The sequence below is a fragment of the Mytilus californianus genome, unplaced genomic scaffold (genome assembly GCF_021869535.1).
Source record: "Mytilus californianus isolate M0D057914Y unplaced genomic scaffold, xbMytCali1.0.p SCAF_7, whole genome shotgun sequence".
Taxonomy (NCBI): domain Eukaryota; kingdom Metazoa; phylum Mollusca; class Bivalvia; order Mytilida; family Mytilidae; genus Mytilus; species Mytilus californianus.
This window is the reverse complement of record NW_026262723.1, coordinates 11,192,816-11,213,112: the sequence shown is the minus strand read 5'-3', so window position 1 is coordinate 11,213,112 and position 20,297 is coordinate 11,192,816. Positions and strand designations below refer to the sequence as shown.

The 20,297-nt window shown below is 33.6% G+C and overlaps 2 long non-coding RNA genes and 1 pseudogene across 2 annotated transcripts; 1 reads left to right on the top strand and 2 right to left on the bottom strand.

The window, feature by feature from the left end:
* The first annotated feature begins 6,577 nt into the window (after positions 1–6,577).
* On the top strand, positions 6,578–8,299 carry LOC127708355 (uncharacterized). Its single transcript, XR_007985250.1, has 3 exons — positions 6,578–6,811; positions 7,202–7,423; positions 8,176–8,299. It is a non-coding gene; the product is annotated as an uncharacterized LOC127708355 (long non-coding RNA).
* On the bottom strand, positions 8,142–12,381 carry LOC127708347 (uncharacterized; annotated as a pseudogene).
* A 2,239-nt stretch (positions 12,382–14,620) lies between these two features.
* Positions 14,621–18,831, bottom strand: LOC127708349 (uncharacterized). The gene is made up of 4 exons (XR_007985245.1): positions 18,755–18,831; positions 17,936–17,990; positions 16,622–16,805; positions 14,621–14,762 (listed from the first exon to the last, which is right to left on the bottom strand). It is a non-coding gene; the product is annotated as an uncharacterized LOC127708349 (long non-coding RNA).
* Positions 18,832–20,297: the final 1,466 nt, after the last annotated feature.

Sequence of the window (20,297 nt, the reverse complement as noted above, 5' to 3'; positions counted from 1 at the left end):
AATTCAAACAGGAAAACCAACGGACTCATCTTATAAAAAAACGAGAAACGAGAAACACTTATGAACCACATCAATAAACGACAACTACTGTTCAACAGGCTCCTGACTTAGGACTGGTGCATAAAAATGCAGCGGGTTTATGACAGAATTTAGTAAAGATTTTTAGTAATCCTGGAAACGAACTCTTTGACTTAATAATTTAACAGTTGAACATAGAGAACGTGTATTGATAGGCATTGATAGCTTAATGCAAACAACGGGAAATATTTAAATTTGAAGTTTCCTATTCTCATTAGTGTGATACTATGTATCAATATAAATAACACTTTATATAGAAATTATATGTTATATGACAAGTTTGATGTAAAATCAAGGGAAAATGTAATTGTTTCATCAATTCGTGTGAAATAATGAAAAGGAAGGCATTACAATTATTTTGTATAGTTACCACAGGCATATGTAAACAAAACTTGTTTTAGTATAAATTAGGCTTCTGGGTTTCATTTTGAAATGTCTCGCAATTTGTTCCCCGGGACCTTCGTAATACAATACGATATGAGTTTTATTAATTTGTTCAATTCAGTTTGTTCAAAATGTCATCCTTGCCCGTTGGTCGTTTGTGGGTAGTTGTCTTATTGACCAAAAATCACTCGGATTCAAACAAAAAAATTTCTGAAACAGACATTATCAAGATACTTAATTTCATAATTGACAACATGTTTGTCACGTTTGGAGGACGTGTTTTTCAACAAACAATCGGCATTCCCATAGGAACCACATGTGCCCTTTTTGCCGACTTGTTCCTTTATTCAAATTAGGCTGACTTCATACAGGAACTTCTTAAGAAGAAAGAAAAGAAGTTAGCAGTATCCTTAAACTTTACTGTCCGCTATATAGATGATGTTCTCTCACTAACATAAATTTGGTGACTATGTTGAACGCATCTATCCCATCGAACTTGAGATTAAGAATACAACATATACAGTTGAGTCTGCCTCATATCTTGGCTTACATCTAGAAATTGACAGTGATCAGGGTCGGTTGAAAACAAAACATTACGACAAAAGAGATGATTTCAGCTTCCTAATAGTGAACTTTCCATTTCAATGTAGCAACATTCCAGCAGCGCCTACATACGGAGTATATATCTCCCAGTTGATACGATATCCAAGGGCTTGTATTTCCTATCATGATTTCCTTGATAGAGGGTTGCTGCTCACAAGAAAGCTATTAAACGAAGAGTTCCAAGTGGTGAAGTTGAAATCATCCCTTCGTAAATTTTACGGACGCCATCATGAGTTGGTTGACCGTTTGGAATTTTCGTTTCACAGCTGATAGAGGATATGTTCCAAATGTCATAACTACTATCCCGTCCCCTTTCCCCCGAATTTGACTTACCGAATAAGACTTATTACCGGGTTTGTACTAACATGAGCATCACAACGGATGGCATATGTGGAGCAGGATCTCTTTACCCTTCCAGAGCACCTGAGATCACTCCAGTTTTTGGTGGGGTTCGTGTTGCTCAGTCTTTAGTTTTTCTTGTTGTGTTTTGTGTACTGTTGTTTGTCTGTTGGTCCATTTCTTTTTTATCCATGGCGTTGTCAGTTTATTTTAAAAATATGAGTTTGAATGTCCCTTTGGTATCTTTCGCCTCTCTTTTTCATATTTTTATAAAACACAACATCATCTTGTTTTATTCCAATAGTAATGACGTAAGTAATGTATGTATTCCATGTATACTTAACCAATGCCTAATTCGTCCTGTCAAGAAAGATGTATAGGGAATAGATAAAGACATCGGAACTATGTGAGAGTCCGGATTAGGTCAACAGTATGCAAAGAGCAAAAAATAAAGTACTGAGAAAAGAAGGGGGAAATAAAGACATGAGAAAAAAAGCCAAACAAATATAGAATAGAGAAAAAAAAAAGCAAAACAGATAGAGAATAAAGAATAATGTGGTTCTCAAAATAATAAATTGATAAAATTGGGTATTAATTAAAAAGATAAAGACTAGAGAATAATGGGCAAAAAAAATGACGGATAGAAAAACGTTGCATAACAAGACAGTTAAAAAGTACAGAAATGAAGACACCATCGTTATCAGCATATAAGTCTACCTCTAAGTTTCATTTATTTATCTATTTCAAAACCCAACAATTAATTTCATCGACCATAATATAAACAAAAGACCATTAACTTCAAATTAAAATTGTTAAGTCGAGATCATGACAAATTCATATATATTTTAAAAGAATATCGCATTCAACCCAATAAGATTGGGTGACGAATAGCAATCTTTTAATAAATAATATGAAAATAAAGAGTTGTGGTATGATTGCAAATGATACAACTATCCACAAGAAACTGAAGAGGAGGAAATAAACAGTTGTAAGTATTATAGGTGATTGTACGGCCTTCTACAATGAGCAACATTCGAACCGTATTGTAAACTAGAAAAGGCTCCAGCATGACAAATTTGTGAAGCAAATCAAGAGAAAACAAAGGGCCTGATTTATGATTTTATTTTAAACAAATTGTATGACTCATCAAATTAATGCTATATAATATAAGTAAGCATATGCAGTATTACGGTTTAAGGACAAATTGAAGAGGAGAAACATGCAGCGGGTTGTATTTGATTCTGGTTTGTTGAGCAACATATTATAAAAAATATAACATATACTAGTATACGAAATATGAATAAAAGTAGATGGAAAGTTAATGTCAATGAGACAACAACCCAACAATACAAAACACCCCAAACTTCTACATGTAGATATTAACATAGGTCTTCAGCAATAATAAGTTGTACGTACCATTATCGAAGCACTAAATTACCATTTGTGTATACATGTACATGTCTTTTAGAGATTATAACTCTTACCAAATGGATAAAAGTAAAGGAAAAAGTACCAACCTTTCCCAGACATCGACAACCTCTTTAATGGACTGTGTTATGCAAAACTCTGAAGGAAAACAAAGCGAGAAGGGCTTTATAGTCTCTCTAACAATTAAGAGAATTGAAGACCCTGTGATCCATATCAGCATCTAAGTCTACCTCTATGTGTTTCATTGATTTATACATTTTAAATCCTAGTAATTCATTTCATCGACCATAATATAAACAAAAGACTATTAATTGTTACATTGGTAAGTCCAAGTCGGGAATATAGCAGATTTTTTCTCACTTGTTCCGTTGATTGGAAGAGTTTGATATTGTCAGTTTTTATGAACTTCCACTTGAATTGCCTAGGAGTTCGGATTGCAAATGAGACAACTATCAACTAGAGACTAAAGGGGTGGATGTAAACAACTATAGATTTCCTTACGGCCTCCAACAGCGAGCAAAACACCTACCCTGTAGTAAGCTATAAATGTCCCCAATATGACAAATTGTGAAACAAATCAAAAGAGAAAACCAACGGCCTGATTAATGATGTAAAAGATTTTAAACAGATGGTATGCCTGATTTATGCTTATAACAATAATAAAAAAAAAAAAAAAAAAATGACAGACACCAACCAACGACAACCCTGTGATTACCAAATTATAATGCAATATTATGAAAGAATGCATATACATACGGCTTAAGGACAGAAATGAACTGGAGAAAATTGCTACTGCATGTATTTTAATCAAGTTTCTTGAGTAACCTGTAATACAAAATGTATCAAATAAGAGAGAGAGAGAGAGAGAGAGAGAGAGAGAGAGAGAGAGAGAGAGAGAGAGAGAGAGGAGGAAGATTGCAAAAGGATATTCAATCCCATAAATCAAAAGCGGACTGACAGCACCATGTCAAAAAATGAAAAACTGCATAAGACAAACAACAGTCCACAAAACAAAAACGTAGAAAACTAAATACTGAACAAAAATCAAAACTAATCCCACCAAAAACAGTAAATGAACTCAAATGCTCCGGAGCGGTAAGCAGTTCATGCTCAACATGTGGCACCCGTTATGTTTCTCATGCAAGTACATACTTGGTTATCGCTTTCAAGGAAAAGAGGACGGAGTTCAGATCATGACAATTGGTACATAGCCGTCGTCATATAGGTGTTCGATAAAATATCAAATCTAGACCAAAATAATTCTTTAAATAAACAGACGAATCAAGTTGCTACCTGAAATTTACATTTCGTTTTATGTAATGACTTTTTATGTGTCCTTTTTGAATGAGTTTAAAAGAGAGGCGACAGATACCAAACGAATATTCAAACTAATATATCAAAAACAAACTGACAATGCATGGCAAAAAAACAAACAACGATCAAAAGACAAATAACAGTATACACAATTCAACAAAAAAACATAAAGTCTGATCAAAACAAACCCCACCAAAAAGCAGGAGGGATCTCCAGTGCTCCGGAAGGGCAAACAGATTATGTTCAACATGTGTCACCCGTCGTGTTGCCCCTGTTGAGTACAAACTCGGTGATAAGCCTAATTCGATAGGTCATATTCGAGGAGAAGGTACGGGTGTGTGGTTACGACAAGCGGAACATGTTCGTCGTCATATATGCGTTTATAATAGATTATGAAATATGAATAAAAGCATATGCTGAGTTAATATCATTGCGACAGCAACTCAACAAACCAAAACAGATCCAAAACTTCTACATTAAGATATTAACATAGGTCTTCAGCAGAAAATTGTCAGTACTAATAACCAAGCATTAATCAATACATTCCAATAGACGAAGAGTGCCTTGAAAAGCTTTAAAACACACACACAACCCTCAAAATAGGGTAAAAACACAAAGTTCACTATCTACAACATGACCTTGACATTGATTTATGACCATTGTCAAGGCCATTGGTTTTCGATGTCATTGCAAAGACCACAAGGGTCTAGGACCTTTGGTTTCATAGTTATAGCTAATAATGTCTTTTCGCACACCATGAAAGGGAGTTATGCCGCTAAAGGAAAGCTAAGGTCTCTTCGGTCAAACATAATACAGGTGTCCTATCTATGAGTTTTACTGTCCATATCCAACTATCGCGGTCATCACGTGACTTTTACAATTCAGTTGTATATCATTAATGGCCGATTGATTATCAATGAAAATGAACGGGCTACATAGATTAAACGATCATAACTTTTTTGTTACATTGTGTATTTTACCTTCCAACCCCGCGTTTTATAGTATTTTCATTTTTACAGTTAAAAATGTTTTAAGTTTCAGTTCAGAAATATGATTTCTTGCTTCAAATTAAGTTTGAAAATGGAGGTGACATAACCACACAGCCTCCGTTGACTTCTTCGTTAAAACTCAATAAAATTGCAATGGGACCTTCTTATATGATCAGTTTTCTCAACTTATTATTTGTTAATAATATCCTTCCAACCTCTAAAAAGATCGACAACACATTCATTTAAATGAAATCGAAACCCAAATCAGTTCAGGTAACAAACTTTTTGCTTCAAAATTTGATTGAAAAGTTTACATTTTGGCATTCGTTAACAATATTTTGAAAATGGCGGCCGATGTCGGTAGTAAACAAAGACACGACATGTATTCATTTAGCAATTAATTAAAACGTAATTTGTGAAATATTTATTAAAGTGTGTCTTATTGTTTTTAGAAATTTCTTATTTCACCTTTAATTTAACATATTTATTAGAAACTGTCTCTCGCACTCAAAACAAAGATTTATATATGCATCAACCATGCATTGTTTACATTGACCATGTTGACAGCGTAGGTCGACTTGTGAAAATATATATTGTAATATTTTACGATGAAAATCAAAAAACTGTTGGATGCATGCGTTTTCAGTTTTTGTCTTACCTTAAAGCAGCATAGAATCAAATATTTTGTCTTTTTGATAAAGTGGATACATGCTTTTTGTTTTGATAAAATTTCGAAGTTACGTAAAAAAATGGCGACCAAACAATTTTCAAACGTAGACGATGTTCGACACTAATTTTGCCCATGTAAATAACACAATTTAATTTCACTGTTTATATTGCAATTAAATATGACACGTTATTGTCACTCTAATAATACCCAAGGACATAGCCTGATTAAGGAGATATTAAGTCATCAACGTGATCAAAGAAAACAAACACGGCACCTAATCACGATGTAAGATCATGTAAGTTTTGACAAGACTTATGTAGATTAGTATGGTCCGATTCTTATAGAAATTATTTTATATTAATAAAAAAAACCTCGAAACCCCGAGGTGAAATATCTATATTTTTCAATTTTCTAAATCATTCATCACACGGGTTACCAGTAAATTTTTCATAATCCTAATTGAACCAGTAACATGCAGAGTTATCGAACGTAATTATGACTGGTATAGTTGCATATGCCTCTGGTATCTTTCGTCCCTCTTTTAATGACACAAGCATTTCCCACTATTTAAAGGAGACCTGACACGATTTTTAAAATAAACAAAAATCAATTAATTTTAACTCAATTATACTATATAAACACATTTCAAACAAAATAATTGTAGAAAAACCCCAAATTAAACTAATTAAATGTTTTGTAATCACCGCGTCCCCTGACCTATAAATTTTAATTAGATAGACGATCACGTGACCCGATGACGTCACAGGCACTTTCTGGGTCAGACAGTGGTCAGCGGTTGAAGAGTTGTAAGACATTAAATGATAGGAAGTATGGACAGCTGTGACAGTGATATTCCCGATGTTTCTAGATTAGTAGATATACGTCCGTACCAATTCGAACCACTAGGCAACGAAATTAATTCCGGAGAAGACAGTATTTCCTCGTCAGAGACCTCGGACATCGCCGACTTGTCTCAGGCCGAAAACCGCCTGATGAACACCGACTGGTTCGTATTTACTTATTATTGTTCCTTTTTATATTATTTTTGTTTCAAACCAAAGTTGAAATTAAGTTATCTCTTTTTGTAAACAATTTGAAAGTGGCCCGAACCCATGTTTTATTGAACCGAAAGTCGTATACTTGTACGTGCGCCTCCCATCCGAAATCGTACATTTTTATGTTTAAAAAATCACACAGATTGCTTTTATTAGGTCAACTATTAATATAATGTAGATTGTAGAAATATACATGTAAAAGGGGAAATTCTAAATGCATCTGGTCATTATCTTTTTAACTTGTCCATTTGTTTCGTATACACGGCATCTAGTATCCTATCAATATTGAAGTAGTTTGGTAATACATGTACAGGCCTATATTTTGTTTTCGGCTGTTATAGGTGTGACTGTGGGAATTGTGAACCCATGACAACATCTGAAGAATGTACATGTTGTTCGAATGTATCAGCTGTAAGTTTCCACATGCAACCAGAAGACCTGCAGTGCATCACAGAACACGATGTGTGTGTTGCCATCTGCCTCAACAGACACGTTTTACAGGTTAGCATGTATGCTTACCTGGAAAATGTAGGACCTTTTGATGACAACGAGCCAATAAATGAGTAAATATTTTTTTCTTTGTTACTACATTTATGTTGAACTTGCATATTCATTTTCAGCCTTTGTGATAACTTGCATATTCAATAAAAACCTTCGTGATAACTTGCATATTGCACGTGTTGGTAGGCTGTTGTCTCATTTTAACTTTTCATTACGAGCTCCCATAACTTAAAATCGAACGATCTGTCATGATGTAGAAAAATGGAACCCCATGCATTGACTGAATCAACTCAAATCTCTTACATTGTTTTGAGATCACTTAGCCTCACGAACAGGACCTGGTAAATGTACTAAAAGTGACCATATGAATCTGATGAATGCCTTATGACATCAAAGTCCTTATGAACTCTGGTAGATGTTTGTCTCATTGGCAGTCATACCACATCTCTTTTTTATTTAGATGTCATTATGCATGAAAATCTGTAAATTATTCATTCACCCGACAGAAGCAAAGAACACAAATTCCATCAGAATATAGAAGTACAACTTTAACAGTCAATTAGAATACAGTATTAGTTTTGACAAATTTATTAACATGCATCATAATAACGGTTATATACAATTGATACAGTAATATTCTTATTTATGCAACAATTTTATATTTACAATGACAATAATATTCTTATTAATGCAACATTCATATATACAAATACAATAATATGTTTATTTATGAACAATTTCATATTTACAATTATCATGCTTGAAATAAAGTATACTACAATCGTAAGTTTTAACATGAAACTTTTATCTACAGGCGGTACTGCTTCATGGCATACAGACGTTTTGTTCAATGGATTTGGCATAGACTAGGACGACACAACAGAAAGATATTACCAGCATGTGTGGTGAAAAAAATAAGAGAAACTTTTTCATCGGAGACATATTGTGGTTTTAAGTATGCAGTTGTATCACAAATTCATTTATTTAACTATTGAAATTTTAAAATTTGAATAAGAATTGTTTTTTTCTTTCTTTTTTGTGGTTGAAAAGAGATGGGTCATTATTTAATGTCTTTGAAATCGTGATTTGTGTCTCTGAATAAGGTCGATCTTCCTGAACGGGGTGAATGTTGATGTCATGCGATCTGGATGGTGATTGTTGTAAACACGCACATCACCAGTAGCAGATGTATAAGATGTGTACTCTTCTCTTCGTCTCCCTACCACAGCCTGTTTGATAAGTGTCACGTAAACTGAAAAAAAATAGATAATGCTATGAATAAACAAATAAAAAAGAAGCCACAACTTATTTTTTTAATTGTCAAAGAAGTATTTATGATATACATGTATATCCAAATGATTGAATTCAATATCAAACTTAGTTACTTCCCTTATCCATTGCTTGGATTCATTGTCCTGGTTTAAATTTACATTTTAAATTTTCACATAGTGTATCACTGAAGATACTTTAAATGTACAAATAGACATCTGGTGCAGTAAAATTACCATTAATGTTATTTAAATACTTACCAAATGTAGTTGCAGTCTTCTTTGGCTTGACCACTGCCTCAGTACCCTTTTTGGCCTTTGGGTAACACATACTGAAACGCTGTTCCCCAGTCTTGGTTTTTGCTTGCTGTCGCCCACTGTTCTCGTTATAATGAAGAGCGGCAATACTCAATCTGTAAATATGAATATATAAATTAGTCAGACAATATTTCTGACATTTGCATAACTAGTGTATTGTTTGTATAATATTTTAATAATGAAATGCAACATTTGTTTAAACAGTTTCTCTTATAAATCACACAGTTGGTTTTATCCAATTCTAGTCCAGTAACGGCTCATTGTATGAAATACAGTATTGCATGCATTGGTAATACAAAATACAAACTTTATAGCTTACTATACAGTGCAGGTTTTGCTAATTGGTGAAGGCTGCACAGTGACCTATATATAGAAATCATAGTTACTAGTACTTCTATGTTATTTGTCTCCAGTGGATAGTTGATTTATTGGCAATCATACCACATCTTCTAATTTTTATAAAATTAACTTTATCAGTTATTACCTTGCAAGCATTGTTGGGTAAAAGAAGTGGGTGCTCTTTGGGCAGAAGTGGTTCACCAAAGAATGGAACACCTCCAAGGAATATGTCTGGTAAACAGGTGATAACTTGGGTACATCTACCAATAGGTACCTGCTTTCCACAATGTCCTTTAGTCTCTTGTATGGAACTGAGCCTGAAACATGAATTACCAATAAACATTACATTTTTTTTTTCTAATCATTTAACTTTATTCATTATTCAATGTTCTTTTTTATCATATTGAAATATGTCATTTCATGTTTTATGTACACCCGCCTTGTTTTAATATATGTGTATCATATTAAATTACTTCGATGAAAAAACAAGGTTAAGATATTTCTATATTGATTTTCTTTCTTCTTGATTTTTTTTTATGAGAATAAAGAGAACAGATTTTACCTTCACTTAACCACTGTCGGTCTACTGTGATAGGCTGGTGCTCACATCTCGGATAAAGTATGGAGTGGTTCTCATGTTTGTTGCTGATGTGGTTTACAATCGATCTCCATTTTGCCAACTTCAGGTCTCCGTTAGTACCACAGGAAGACGATATCCAATAGATGTGGTTGACTATGGACTTGATCCATGGACGAATGTCCTTACTGCCCGACTTCTTTGCAGCAGCTTCCAGCTTCTTATATATTCCTGCAAAATAAAAGAGATAATGTAAAAACAGATTTTGCAAAATTATTGATATGAGTTGTAGCTTAGTACATTGATTGATTGTTGGTTGCTCAACGTCCAGTGGCAAATATTTCATGCATGTTCAGGACGAGGTAGCTTAGTACATGTACTGCACAAATTTTCAAATTTAATAAATAAAATAATATAATAATTTTTCTTGCATTAAAAGTATTTAAATCTTATCATATATGTTGTTGGCTTAAATGACAAATTTAAAGTTACCTTTAGCTACATGCCATACATCAAACAGGTGGTTTGTTGTGTCTTGCTCTGTACGCATGAACTTCTTGATTGAAGAATGCCTGTCAGTGACTAGATCTTTAATTTTGATGTGCATCATGTCCTCTAGATATCTGATGGACCTCTTTAAACCTTCAAACTCCATATGTGCAGAGCCTTTCACTTCGTTACACTGTAAAAAAATAAGGACGTTTTAAAAACATGAACTGCTTTGGTTTAAATATATGTATACAAAAATATATTTATTGGCCACAATGTTAATACAACAACCGTAAACACGATTAAAGAACTTTTTTTTTCAACGTTTTTTTTTTTGTACTGAAAAAAGTTGTAAATTTCTGAGTAACTTCATATAAAAACAAATACAATATTTGTTTGCATGCTCTCTTTAGTTGGTGTTTACCCAGAATATCCTTTTCTCAGATACTTGGAGTTATCGTCTTTTCCAAATTAAAATATTCAGAAAAAGCTTTCTTTTTTATTCGAACTGATGATTTTCATCTTATTTCAACATACCTGTACTAATTGGAAGTCTAAAATCTTGCTGGTCTCCAAATCCATGATGGTGTATGACCCGTACTTTGCCGAATAACCAGGAGAGTCACATCTTGCATCCCCACCAACAATTACTTCTTTGTCATACAGGTCTGTGAGAAGTGCTGTCTGTTCTGCATCCCAGGCCATAGAAGCAGATGGAGAAAAAATACAAAGTCTGCAGTCTGTTGTAAGTTCTTGAAGATATCGTCTGCAGGTTGAGGTGTTGAAACATCTGAAGAACTTTACTTGAGTTGGAACCGCTACACAGGATGGCAGTTGCTGTCATCAGATTACCCCATGGTAAGGTATTGTGGCAAGATACATGCCCATTCAAACAGACTGTGTTGGTGACAACCATGGAACCTCTGGTATTCTTTATAAGGGCAACAGCTTCCCCAGAGCAGTAACGGCAAACAGATAAGAGCTCGGCTAGTGCTGACTCACTCACCATGAACTGTTTTTCTTCAGCTGGGGTAGCCTTGGAGTTGAGTTTGTAGTTCATTTCAGACTCAGTATCTGAATCATCATCAGAACTGGAAAATAAAAAAAAATGTTTCTAAATGACTGTTTAGATCATTGGACTTTTGACAAGGTCAAATATGGACTGACTGGTTCTCAAATTATATTGAGAGAGGATGAAGTCTGAGGACACGTTCGATATGATCTACTTATATGGTTCATATATAACCTTTCGACTGAGTGAATATCTTTAATTGGTATATTATATGTAAATCGTTTATTACGGAAATAGACTTATGACTATGTGGTATGGGTTTTTCTTATTGTTGAAGGCTGGACAGTGACATATTGTCCTTAATTTCTATGTCTTTTAGTCTCTTGTAGAAAGTTGTCTCATTGGCAATCATACATGTCATACTTACTAATTATATGTTTCAAGATTTAAAAAAAAAAATTAAAATCTTGTAACTATTTCATTTTCATATTGAAAATATTCACTGATGAATGTGATGAATATCAATAATATACAAAATCAATCCAACAATATAATACCTACAACATGTACAATACAACTTATTTATATACCTCATTTCATCATCTGTTGGATTGAAGTCTGAGTCATCACTATCTTCAGGTTCTGCACTATCATCATCACTGTCGCTAGGGTTCTCTGCTTCTTTGGGTGATGGTTCATCTGTCTGGGTTGCTATTGTGCTAAAAGTCTTTATCTGGACAGTCAAAACACCTGTTATCTTGCTGTCTGTCTGGTGACCCCTTGTTCTCCGTTGTGGCTGCAATCTTACTTGAAGCTTCTTATTCACCATCCTGATGGATGTAATAGGCTTGGGAGGAGATGTTTCCACTGTCATGTTCGGCTGTGGTATTACTTCAACTGAATCACTTGGAGTACATGTAGTAGGAACGTCTGTGTCATCCAACTGGACAGATGTGGCTGTGTCTTTTTGCTCTGGAGTCTGGGTTCTCACATGACTGTCAAATGCCATTTGTAGAATCTGTAACATACATTTTAAAATTAGTGAAACTCATAGTACATATATGTGAACTTGAAAGCAAGTAAATAAGTATAAATTATATGCTCATCACTTAAATTTCACATTTTAATAACAATTAAAAAAAATAATTTATAGTTAAATAAGTTTGTAAAATTTGCAAAACTGATTTCACAGTTATTGATATAAATATTAATAAATGCACACACCTGTGTCTTACAATACGCGATTCACCTATTTACCTGTATAATTACATTTCACCGTCATCACTGAAGTAGAATTAATTTACTGTAATACACAAACCCCTTTAGAAAGTTGTCACTCTTTCCCACGTGTAATGAAAATCCCCGTATCTGTAAAACATTTATCGAGAAAATTCTGTAATCAGGTATTTAACTAACCGCTTGACCACCTGCTAACAACGAGATCAGCTGATCAATGGCGCGTGTACACACACCTGGGGCGTGCACACCTGAATCGAAATTAGTAGTGAAGCTGTGTGCAATGATTAAATAATTAAACACGATCAATGTTAAATAACATATAAATGATCTGATATATCTATAATAAAAACATGAAACTATAAAATGCCGTAGACAAAAATAAAATTTACCTCTGCCTTTCTGCGTTTCTCAAAAGCACCTCTCCTGGTGGGGATGCTCAGCTTCTCGCCATCTTTGATACCGGTGTCAGGTACAAGTACATCGGGCTTTGCGTCGGGACGTAGAGTTAGCTTGTATGTCATTTTAAGTTGTAACATCAAATCTGGATCTTTTGTAAAACTCTGTTTTGAGAAATGCGCCGAACATAATCTGTGGTTTGGTCTAGGTACAAAGTTCCACCTTCTGCAATAATGTGTCCACGCTTTCCGGAGTTGAACATCAGCTGGGAAACGAAAAAAACTGATCCCAGTGCCTTTCTTCGCTTCGTTGTTGCACCCATAAGCTGCACAATACACCATGGCTGGTTTGCATTGATGTCAGTGTTGCACGAAAACGTATTTTGATTATTTTTGCTAATGATAAGATAAGTGATTGATGCTGGCAGTCAGAATGGTCGTAAAGTGCCTGTGACGTCACAGGCTCGAGAGCCTCGTTTTCGCAATGAATTTTTGCATATTTTACAGGTCAACGAGATGTCAATCAAATTGACCTATATATACGAAACTGGATACAGGTAGTTGAAAAAACCTTTACACAAACATCTTTCAAGCCAAATTATAGAAAATAAAGCAAAAACCCGATTTCATGTCAGGTCTCCTTTAAGTCTTTGTAAGTTTAATGGTTTCAGAAATTATCCCCTAACAAAGTATAAGTTCAACGGTCAAGGCCAACTTTAGAGAATTTGACCTTGAGGCATTTTCAAGGTCACATAATTGATTATCATTGGTGAAGATCATAGGTGTCTACATCTGTCCAAATGTAACGAAGTATCAGGGTGAGTTCCTGAACAAATTCCAGCTTTCGGTTTTTCTGTCTAACCATTACGGTGTTCATTTCACTAACAAAGTTTTTGGAAGATAACTCCGGACCGACAAAAATTTCCGGATAGGTATTCGTGACACCAATACAAAGTGCGACCCAGAAACCGACATGTCTTACGGTTACGGAGGTAAATTTTTATCAAAGTTTCTCTGAAGGATAATAAAATCAGAAGAAAACAGTAAGGTCTTTCTATTTTGTTCGTCTGGTTGGTTCTGACAAATCACTAAACCATAAATTAACTCGGTGAATTGATAAAAGCATGCCTTCTATCAACATATTAATATGAGAAAATAGCGTTTGTGATCTCCTGGTCTGTTTATATGTTTGAAAGGCTTATACATTGTTATGATAACAAGCTCTAAAATTGTGAGCCTGTTGCTTTATATTTTTTTTTCTTTGTTTATATTTATCATATATCAGGCCGTGTGTATTCTCACTTGAATTGTTTCGCAACCAAAACTTTTGAAAGCCAATAAAATAAAACGTTTGAAAAATTATAAAAACAGGACCAACAGAAATATAGCAAAAACCTTCTCAACTCAGTTTAGCTTAGGGTTAAGTATTTGCAACTTTAAGTAATTCCTTTTCTAAAAAATAGCCACTGTCACTTTTTTATGTATAATTTTAGATAATATGTGTAAAAAAAAAGCTGTAACTTTATATATCATTGTATCATGAAATCATCTACCCTTCCATTACATCGAGCAAAAGTAAATATAGAGAAAATATATTTAGTTTAAATCTATTTTATTTGCCCAAATGAATAAAGAAAATAAACCACATATTTTACTAACTTAAAGTATTTCCTTTTCATATATGTAACAATTGAAATTCTGTTAAAAATATGCCATTTATCGTCCAAGCAGACTTTTTTGAATAACTTGTGTTGTCTCTTTTATCTACAAAAAAATATCCATCATCAACAAATTTCCATATTGTCCCATAAAGGCATATGATTAAAATATTAAAACATTCCGTCCATTGAAAGTTATGGTCAAGGTCAGAAACCTCGATAGTTGTCTTTATTTATCATTAAAAATGTTGTTGTTATCTAGAGAATATAATGTTAATGGCAGATTGTTAACTTTATTCTTTCTGTTAAATTTATTCACAACTTCTTGGATTTGTGACGAATTAAAGACGAACATATTGTATAGACAGCTGAATTTGTTGCCTTTTATATGTCTTTTGCTTATTTGTGTTGGGTCGATGTCTGAGTGACGTATATTTCATTTTAAATTGTATTTATATCAAATGCAGACCTGTTTCTGTATTGTTACGAATCACAATTTATGACTAAAATCAGCAAAAACCGATCGAAACAACATCTGATACAAAAATTTAATAACGCTTTTAGATATTTGGATATGTTAGCTCTCAATAATGACGACTTCAGTATGTACACTAAAGAGATTTATCCTTTTTAACTGACTTTAAATAAAGATAATACTAACAATGTACACTGCCCTTTTCTGGATCTTGATATCTTTATTTCTTACGGGAAGCCTAATACTAATATGTACGATTTTTCATTTCCTATTGTTAATTATTCATATTAAGATAATGGCGTTCCTTTGGCACCATCTTATGGTGTTTATATATCCCAACTTGCTCGATTCGTTCATAAATGTAAGAACGTGTTTGACTTTAACGAAACAAATCTCTTTATTACTGAAAAATTATTACTCCAGGGTTTTAAAACTTGTCAAAACTTCTACTAAATTTTATCATTGGTACAAGGAAATCTTTCGTAAATATAAATCAACGTGCAGACATCTTATACATTCAGGTATTTCACACCCCCATTTTTTATGGTAATATTCTATACAAAGCACAAAAAATGTCGTCATTGAACTCAAAAGCCAACCAAACCTTTTAAAAACAGTAAAATTGAGAAAGGAAATGGAGAATGTGTCAACGAGACAACAACCCGACCAAAGAGCAGAAAACAGCCCAAGGCCACCAATGGGTCTTCAACACAGCGAGAAAATCCCGCACCCTGAGGCGGGCATCAGTTAGACTTATTCAGATATAGTTACAATACTGTTGTCAAGTCATTAAAGATAGCTTTTTCAGGAATTAATATTGATTCACTCATATGTTCTTTGCATTGGATTTTTTTTTATTCTAAAAACAGTTGTTGACATGATTCAGGTTCGTATAATTTATGATGGTATGATACTTAACCTTTAACGGAAGGGATTGTGCTTGATTTTCAAATGATGAATACATAATCTTTCGATCAGTTTAATTGAGGTCTGGAGCTGGCATGTCAGTAACTGCTGGTAGTCCTTTGTTAATTTATGTTGATCATTGCCATTTAGCTTAGTTTCATCTGTTACCTTTTCTTACATCGGACTCGAACTTCTTTTAAATTGAGTTTTACTGTGCGTATTGATGTGTGTTTGTTTATTCCAAATTGGTTAGAGGTTTATGAGAGGGTTGAGATCTCACAAAACATGTTTAACCCCGCCCTGTTGATGCGCTTGTCCCAAGTCAGGAATCTCAAGCCTATGCTTTAATTTTGGTTCATTTAATAGTATATGTTTCGAAGTTAAGTATGGCGTCCATACACTGAACTAGTATATATTATTGTTAAGGGGCCAGCTAAATCCCGCCTCCGGTAACTGGATTTTATCGCGGCGTTGAAGACCCATTGATGGCCTTGGACAGTTTTCGGTTGTCGGGTTGTTGTGTCTTTGACACATTCTCTGTTTCTATTCTCAATTCTGTATTTTTTTTAACAGTTTTTACATACCCATATTAACAATTGCATCTACATTTCAGTTTAACCGGATGCCATTTCTTTCTTTTAACACACTTTCCACTTTTACATCCCTTTTTAAGGCGGTCACAACAGAAGTTACAAGCTTTCTTTGACGGACATCCTCCCCATTGACATGTTATCTTTATTCCTCCTTCTGCTTGATTTATCGTCATGCCTAAAAGAATAAAATGAGAACTTGAGGATTTTATTGGGAACAAAACAGAAAGATTTCTAAACTATAGAATCACTGTCAAGAATATACTAGGAGTACATTATAAAATAGCTGATCTCTGTTTAATGTAATAGTGAATAACAAAAGAGAGCGTACGACTATCGATATAGCATTAACTTATTCTCTGTTTTTATGTAGTTAATTCGTTGAACATGCTATCCTTTATTCAGTCGACGTTGTAGTCGTGGCGTCGGCGTCGTCATAATGGATGGAACGATTAGAAACCTAAAGCAATCAAGGCAAACAAATGTACCTCTTCTTTAACGCTGATATACATATAATGTAATGTAATTAGTTTGTGATTCGTCTAGTCTATTTTTCTGTAGGGACAAGCACATCAATCATATAAATTATGAGGAACCGTGAATGAAACATTACAACCAGACAACTAGATGGCGTTCTCTAAGATGATCAATTGTCAAGTTGTTTTGCTAGCATAACATTGTCCCAAGCCTAGACAAATTAGAGGCAGTAGTAGTTTGCCGATAAATGTTCAAATCACATAAAGCCATTAAGAACATGTAGATACACATCAAGGTGAAAAATTAACTTGAGGGAATAGCATCTAAATAGGATCGATATCGGGTGCGTCGATATGACAAGCGTGTCCTGCATGGGGTTTGGGCGTTACTGATGATTGTAAATCGAGAAAAGCGCGTCCGACACAGTTTATAAGTTGTTATTTTCAGTTATCATAAAACTTGGTCAATACCACTGCTGGGGGACTGCTAGACCCGATCGTATCATCAGATCTGTAGCAAGTATTTCAGTACCGACATGCTCTTTAACATACAAAAAAAGTTGAAATTGCTAAGAAATTAGGGTTCCCACTCCTACAGGCAAAGTTGATCTAAACAGAATTTGGCCATTCTTTGTATGTCCCTGTATAAAGCTCCTGACGTCTCTACGTATTTATACATTTCTTGCTTTAAAGTATTTAGGTTTGAGCGTTCCTAGTGGAGTTTAATCCAGAAATGCATGTATCACAAGTCCCAAGTAAATTTTAAAGAAACTTCCAGGTGACATTTACATCGAATTCATAGTAAATAAACACGAGACATATGAAATCTTACCAGAAAGGCAAACGAGTAAAATGATAACAGCAACACGTATTTTCATGGTGTAATTCTGAAATCAAAATTTACTTTACATTAACAATGTTAACCAAGAACAAAAATCAAAAATTACACAAAAAGCATATAGTTACATCTAGGTGATATAAATTTAGCTACTATTGGTTTATATAACATGAATATTCTACAAAACAAAATGCAGGATTTAATTGTGTAAAAAAGTGAAAATAAATGTTCGCAAATAAAAATTAGCATGTGTAGCTACAGATAAGAATAATGAATATTCGAACCATACATCATTCCCAGAAAAATATCCAATGGCTATCCCATAACTGAAGATTGACTGTTATATTCCTGTTTGCGCATGACAGCGAAAATCTATATTATAATAAAGTGCACAAATGATCAAGCGTCTCTGTAAAGGCTAAAAAGGCATATATATTATGCCAAATACCATTTAAGAGGGGATAAAAAAGGCATATTATTATCCATTTGCCTCGACGATGTCAAGAAATGAACAATACACATCTTATCAAATAAAATGCACGAAAATACACTAGCTATCAACCAATCCAAGTCAATGATACCTTTATTAAGGTTTATTATGTCTTAAATAGCATTGACAATGCTCGTATCCAAAAATTTGTTATAATATAAAACAAAACTCATGAAATATCAAAATATGTAAGCTGAAAAAGAGATTAAGAGAGAGAAAAAGGTAGAAATATCAAGGAATTTATAGAAATTGGGGAAATGCTATTATCAAAAAGATTTTACTTATCTAAAATAAGCAAATATTAGCAACTAGTATATTCTTACCAAAATTTCTGTATATGTTGATTGAGAGCCAATGGAAAGAAATGCACCACTATGGAGACAGCCAGGCAGTTAAATAGCTAGGCTGTGTAACAGATTGACATAAAGTTTATTACATCATTCTTTTTAATAGTGTATAGAAGTTGATAACTGGTCTAAAATACCGTGTGTTGCAATTTTAAATACTTTCTTTCTTGTTCTAAACAAATGTTAATTTATTCTTATCCGACAAGAATCAAAAATATTTTCACAATAACACGGAAGTCCGATTATTAATTCAAACATGAAATCAATTGTATTTCTTTTAAATGAAAATTAAAGTAAAAACTGCGAATTGTTCGTTATCCTATTAACACTAAGTCACATTGTATGTTTGTATTTATGTTTGTATGTCTTTTATCGCCGAAACGTCTTTTTAGCTAACTTTTCTAAATGCCATGTGAGTTTTTGCCATCGTAATTAATGCGTCCGTTAGCATTTCTAATTCGGTCTTCCACTTAGGAAACACTAAACAGACAGAGTAAAAAAAAAAAAAACAACTGGCAGAGATGTTCTTTACAAAATCCTTTCAAAATTTTATTTTGTGGGTACCAATTTGTTTAAAAACAACTGCGCCATAGTAGTATGAACGTAGATCATTTGGACCAATCTTCCGGTATATATACTTTCCAACTCATGCATTGCCTGTGTCTGAAGTGACGATAAATTTTTCAATGAACGCAATCTGTCTACCACTTGTAAATTATAAAGTCAGTGATTTCTTTACCACAAATAACTTAAATCTCTCCTAAATTCCTTCATAGATACAAAATTTGGTTATGAAATTTGACTGTACATGTAGAAAACTTATTACAAACGGATTATCACGTCCTCATGTTAATGGTGATGTTGTTAAAAGAGAATTAAAAGAAATATGCATGTAAATTTATCAATCTTCTGAATATTTATCAATTTACCACTGCACAAATATTAAAATATTGGGTTTTTTTTCGGTACTAACATTGATTTTGTAATGAATAAATTAAAACATATCTAAATATGTATTCCTAAACAGACATGAACTACGAACGGTCCTACGTCCTGATCCTGGCTTTTTTTTTAATTTTTGCATGACACAATGTCATGTTTTTCATAGTCTGATTATGAAGTTGTTTTCAGTAACTGCAAGTACGCTTAGATTGGTAGAAATGTTCTTTATAGTGAACTTATCAACTGTTGTTACTTCGGCCATGATGAAAAGCCCAATATGTCTTCAAAGGACAATAAATGGGGTCCGATGATCTAAAAAGTAAAATCATAAAAATACTGAACTCCGAGAAAAATTCAAAAAGGAAAGTCCCTAATCAAATGGCAAAATCAAAAGCTCAAACACATCAAACGAATGGATAACAGCTGTCATTTTCCTAATTTGGTACAGGCATTTTCTTATATAGAAAATGGTTTTTCAAGAACCAATAAACCAATTGAAACGAAACATGACAGTGATGTACCTGTGACAGTCTATAATAAGTTTTATTAATTTCATATTCGGACAAGGCGCAAGCAG